Below are 6000 nucleotides of genomic sequence, written 5' to 3' on the forward strand. Positions count from 1 at the left end.
CATTTCTACTGATATTTTACAAATTCCATGGGTTTCCCCTTTTATAACTGTATTTTCTTCTTTATCTCCCCTTTTTATTATCATTTTTTTTCAAATTTTGTATATTCTTTACATTTATTTTCCCTTAACCACTTCTTTGTCCATTGCTTCAGTTGTATACTGTTAAACCAAGTTATTTTACTTCCTGTTAGAGCTTCTCTTATTTGTTATTTGCTTCTCATTTTCTCCACTCATTCCTTTATTTTAAGTATTTTCTTCTTTTGCTTCTTTTTTCAATTTCCTTTTTAAAATTTACTGGGAAATCTTCTATCATCACCAACAGAGTTAGTGGGGAATTTACTGGTATATTTTTCCTTTATCTTTCACCCATACCTCAATGATGTTCCTTATTAAGGGATTTTGTTCATGTGTATATATATATATATATATATATATATATATATATATATATATATATATATATTTGGGGGGATGCAGATTAGATAGGTTTACATTAAAAATCTGAACTAAATTTCTCTCCCATCCCTAGTAAGAGAAATTGTATGTTGCTGCCACAGGGTCAATAATCAACAACACTGTTTTTCCACCAGGGACTCATTCTTTCTTTCTTTTGCCATGGTACGAATCAGAAAAAACAAGAGAAGTGAGCTCAGGAATGCATCTCTCCCCCACTTCCAATTCCTGTGTTAAAGGAGCTATGAGATCATTCCTGATTGTATTAAGAGATTGCTTCCACATATCCATTTGAACAATCCATTATTTCCCCCTTAATTACTTACATGCACAGATCTACTCTGATATTTTCTTTTGTTGGCCACCTTCCTGATGCCCATAAATAGTCTCAAAAAATGCCTACTCAGAACTAACAATATGTAAGCTGAGGGGGCCTCAGAGGTTTCGCAGGTCTTATACCTCTAGAATTCCTTGCTGTGAGCAAGAGGCACCCCACATTAAGCATTTACAATATAACAAACTGGTTTTCAAGTGGTTTAATTGTCAGTGCTTCTGCTAAGGAACAGTACTTATAGAAAGGTATTGAGAAGTATGTGTGGGTAGCTTTAAATTTGTAGACATGTCCTCAGTGGTTCCCCTGCCCCCTCAATCTTTTGTTGGCCTTGTGGGGGAGGAAAATCCATTTGCTCATGCTCAATCCCCAGCGAGCACACAGTACCTGAAGGGAACCACCTAAGATTCTGCCAAATAGAAGATGTCAATCACAATGAGTATAACATTTGAGAAGCAAGTCTGGGCATTCAGCTTATATAGAATACATTCCAGAGAGAGAGAGAGAGCGCACACCAGGCCAGATGATTTCATTCCCTACAATCTAAACTTGTGTAGAGCTGGCAGACAATAGATGTAGCCCATGAAAACCATATGAGCCAGTGTGGTGTAATGGTTAGAGTATCCGACTAATATCTGGGAGACCAAGGTTCACATCCTCACTCAACTGTGAGGCTCACTGGGTGACCTTAGGCCAACCACTGCTTCTCAGCCTCTCATGGGATTATTGAATGAGGAGATGGGAACCATGTTTTCCACCTCCTAGCTCCTTGGGGGGGGGAAGTGGGATACAAATGTAGTAAATAAAGAACAAATAAATTTCCTTGCCACTGCTGCATATTCATTAAGCCCTTAGCTTGGTCTCAACCACCACCAAAACCTTATCTCGAAGATGCAGTAGTGGAAGGAGCCATATGCAAGCCCCTCTGAAACATTTGTGGGCAACAGTCAGGCATAAGTGAAAAAGAAACTCATGGTCATTCCATAAAAGAGCTTAAGAAATCGTGAACTGGCATCTGGGCAGATAGCCCCTTCATTCATTATCCTAAGACATTGCACATAATATTTGCTAAGAGAAGGGGGGGGGGAATTTACATTTTGTGCCAAGAAACAAAAGAGGTGAAATCTGTGACCTGAAAAATTATGCAGCGTGGCGTGTGTATGTTTGCATACAATTTGCATAGTTTATTTAGCTTCTGCTAACCACAAGGTTTGCAGGCTTGCTCATAAGGAATTGTATGTGAATCGAACCTATGCCTCTTGACTGATGGAGAACCAGCTCATCCCTCTTTTAGGCTTCTGATATTTCACCAGGCATAGTCTACCCATCTTTGCAGGTGTAAAAGGCTAGAAAGTTATTGTTGTTGATTATGATACTCTCCTCCTCTTTCTTTTTCAGTGACAACTGAGGTTTTCGGATGGGGTGGCAGGGGCTCTGATTCTGATAAGAGTTCCATTGCACAAGCATGGAATAAGTGGCTCCAGGCAGGGTCACTATTAACTCTGCTGAGAAGCCATTGACATCAGGCTCCTCCCTCCATTACCTGCCACCCAGAACCAATCATTACATCGATTTAGCAGAAGCAGCAAAGGAAAACAGGGCTTTCCTTCAGCTGAGAGACTAGCAATTTTCTGGCTCCTCCTTTCCTTGAATTGCTTCCCATTACAACTGCTGTTATAAGAATTTTGCTGTTAAGAACCATTACCATTGCCATTCCTCCTCCCTCCTCATTCTTTTTTTCTTTCTGTGTCACGTCTTCCAGATTGTAAGCCCAAAGACAGGGGTTGTAGTACTGACCCTTGTAAGCTACTTTGGGAGCACTGTGTGTGTGTGTGTGTGTGTGAAGCTTGTGTGTGTGTTTCTCTCAATCCTTCAAATAAATATTCAGTGATCTAAATAAAAATAAAATGAATGAATGAAAACACAGGATAATCCCCTGGGCCCAAATAAGAATACAAGGAGAACTCTGCTGAATCAGATCCAGGGTCCCTCTGCCCCAGCCTCCTCTTCTCGGTAACAGCCAGCCCTAATACTTCTGGGAAGCCCATAAACAGGGAATGAAAGCAGCCCCCCACTTGCCAAACACTGCTTGACCCCCAGCAGCTTCAATTCAAAGCCAGACTGCCTCTGTATATTGAGGTTCCATTTAGCTGCCATGGAAAATAGTTGTTGATACCTCCACCTTCCATGCATTTGCCTAACAACCTTTTTTGACATTATAGTAAAAGTTTGCTGGATCAGACTGAGGCTCCATCTACTCTGGCTTCCTGTTTGCAGCAATGGCTGCCCATGTGGCTTCTGGGAAGTCTAAAAGCAGGGCACAAAGGCAACAGGTGGTATTTTGTGGTTTACTGCCTCAGAACATGGGAGGGTTCCATTAAGCTCTCATGATTAAAAGACATTTCTACCAATCTCCCATGCATGGTCTTTTTCTCTTATATGGCCAAACCTGCTCCAGGAACAAGAGCCGGGACAGAAAGATAATAATAGGAAAAAACCATCCCCACCAGCTCACTTATCATGTGCGTATGTGTGAGCTGTTCCGCCCCACACTTTGAGAAGGTTGCAGTTAGGATTTTGTGTACACGAGCCTTCCTCTCTCTCGCTTCCCCTCCCATCTGTTCCAAAAACAGGCTGACATTTAAAAAACAGGGAGAAAAGAACGTCATGTTGCAGCTATCAATATGGAATCTGGGCTCAGTGTCTATATAGGAACCAGCACTCGCAAAAGCAGGACAATATGACTTTTTAAAAAACACTTGCCAAGATTAGTGCAAGGGACAAAAAGCAAAGCACTGTATGTCGCAGATAACATGCTAAAAGAACAAGGCTCCAAATGCATGAACAAGTTTGGGCAAAATCTGTGCAGGATTGACTGTTTTTCTGATGTGTTGTTCCCCCGCCCCTTGCAAGCAGAATATCACCAGCCAGTCCCAGCACCATTCTTGCCTTACTCAGCCACTTGTTACCACAGTAGTATTGCTGGCAGGGCTGCTAACATGATTTTTCTGGGCACACTGGGTGAGAGATAAAAATGGCTGAAGGCTTTTCTAACATTCCCTTTTACTGCTCAGGAAGACTACTCTCACCCGAAATTGTTATACAAAAATCCTGCTGGTTGTTTCTGGCTAATGTTGCTTGCCTGGTTTTCTCTCTACTGACCAAAGCTACCACGAGAAATATTTGGTGGCCAAGTGCCCTTTACTTTACAGGCACAGTGCAAGGACACTTTTCTGCCTAGCTTGCTGCCCTTACTAAGCCTCTGAACAGGCTGCTATCTGGCTTCTCATCTACCATCTTCAAAATGTGCTTAATTAGTTAAAAGTTAACAGCATTAACTTTGGTAACAATTTTGCACTCAGAACATGACTTTAGATAATATGTGGAAATTCTACCTGTGGCACTGCGCCCTATAGAATACCTAGGACAATGACCCCAAAACAGGCATTTTCTGCTATTGCCCCTGTATTGTGCAATGCTCTTTCTTATAAATGCTTTTAAATAAATACTGCAAGTCGGGCAGTAGGCAAAGGCACTCTCTTGTTTACAAGATACGTGGTTGCAATCCTAAATCCACTGATCTGGGAGTAAGCCTCATTGACTTCAATAGGACTCACAGTGGTGCCCCGCTAGACGAATGCCTCGCTAGACGAAAAACTCGCTAGACGAACGGCATTCGTTAGCGGAAGGCTGCCCCGCAAGACGAAAAAGTCAATGGGGCTGCCTCGTTTTAAGCGAAAACTAGCGGTTTGCATTGGTGCTTCGCAAGACAAAAAAATCGTTCTACGAAGACACTCGCAGAATGAATTATTTTCGTCTAGCGAGGCACCACTGTACTTCTCAGTAGACAGGATTAGGACTGCACAGTAGAATAGGAAGTTCAAAGCCAGGGGTCCCCAAACTTACCTGGTCTTGGGCCGGTTCCTCCGGTGCCGATTGTGCAACGGGCTGGAGGGCGGGGAAGTGTGCGCCTTTACAGGCGCGCACTTGCTTTTTCTGGGTTGGCACAGCACCGGAAATAGCTTTTGCGCATGTACAAGCGTCATTTCCGGTGCACTCCTGGCAAGGCGCAGCACTGGAATTAGTGTGTGCACGTGGGCATGGGCCTCCGCAGACGCAGATGTGCACCGGAAATGATGCTTTGTGCATGCACAAAAGCTATTTCCGGTGCTGCGCCGTGTCAGAAGTGCGCCAGAAATGATGCTTGTGCATGCGCAAAAGCTATTTCCAGTGTTGCCCTGGACCCAGAGATGGGCAGCTGTGCCGCGCTGGTAAGACTGGGCGGCGGGGGCCAGATAATTGGCTCGCGCGGGCCGTATGCGGCCCGTGGGCCTTAGTTTGGGGACCCCTGCTCAAGCCGTTTCAGAGGTACACAATGCTGTTTATGTTTGCTTTTGAGAACCCGGTCTTGGCTTATAAACCTTGGATATGGAAGTCCTAGGAATTTCCAAATCAAAGTCCACCTTGCAGCTTCTTTGCTCGGCTTACTTGTTGATGTTGCAGGGACTGGGAAGTTAAAAGGCTCCTATAACCTTCCTTAAAATTGGATCAAACAGGAAAAATAATGTTACAGCTAGCACCCACCAAACAAACAGCAATTCAGGAATGGAAGGAATCACGATTCTTAACAGAGGAGCCTAAATTGTCATGGAATGATGAATGAATCACCTTGCCAAGACACCGAAATAAAGATGCTTTGAAACAAAACCCCTCAGGACCATTCAAGTGCAGAACTGATGAAAACAAGTTTTTCACCTTTGCATCATCCTGACCTCTGTGACTTTGCTCCTGAAATTAACTGCTTTTTTTTGAGGGGGGAGCAGTGATTTGCACAAAATATGGAAGAGACGAGAGAGCTTGAGAATGAGAAATTATACCTGGTGGTGCTGCAGTGACTTTCTGATGATTGCGGCTTGCTCTAGAACCCTTCCATCCTTCAGATTCCCCTTCAGACCTGCAGAAGATGATGGAGAAAAAGTGAGGTGATGGTGTCTCAGCTGTGCTGCCAATAGCCAACTGCTTATCAACTGTGCCGCGTACTGTGGCACACAGGCCCGTCTTAGAGGGATCTGCCGCCCTGGCACAGCGATCCCTCGGCGCCCCCAGCCTGCCGCCTCTCCGCCCGCCTCCCTCCCGCGCTGGCCGCCCCTCGGGAGGGGGGGTGGGCGAGCGGGGGATGAGAGGCGTGGCGTTGGAGCGGGCGCCCGCGCTCCGGC

At 44.5% G+C, this 6000-nt stretch overlaps 1 long non-coding RNA gene across 1 annotated transcript in view; it reads right to left on the reverse strand.

Moving 5' to 3' along the window:
* LOC117050654 overlaps nt 1-5766 on the reverse strand; it is a 28347-nt gene extending 22581 nt beyond the window's left edge. Inside the window, exon 1 of the long non-coding RNA XR_004427118.1 lies at nt 5662-5766. This is a non-coding gene — a long non-coding RNA (uncharacterized LOC117050654). The remainder of the gene's footprint in view (nt 1-5661) is intronic.
* Between the last annotated feature and the right edge of the window lie 234 nt (nt 5767-6000).

The sequence above is a fragment of the Lacerta agilis genome, chromosome 8 (assembly GCF_009819535.1).
Source record: "Lacerta agilis isolate rLacAgi1 chromosome 8, rLacAgi1.pri, whole genome shotgun sequence".
NCBI lineage: Eukaryota > Metazoa > Chordata > Lepidosauria > Squamata > Lacertidae > Lacerta > Lacerta agilis.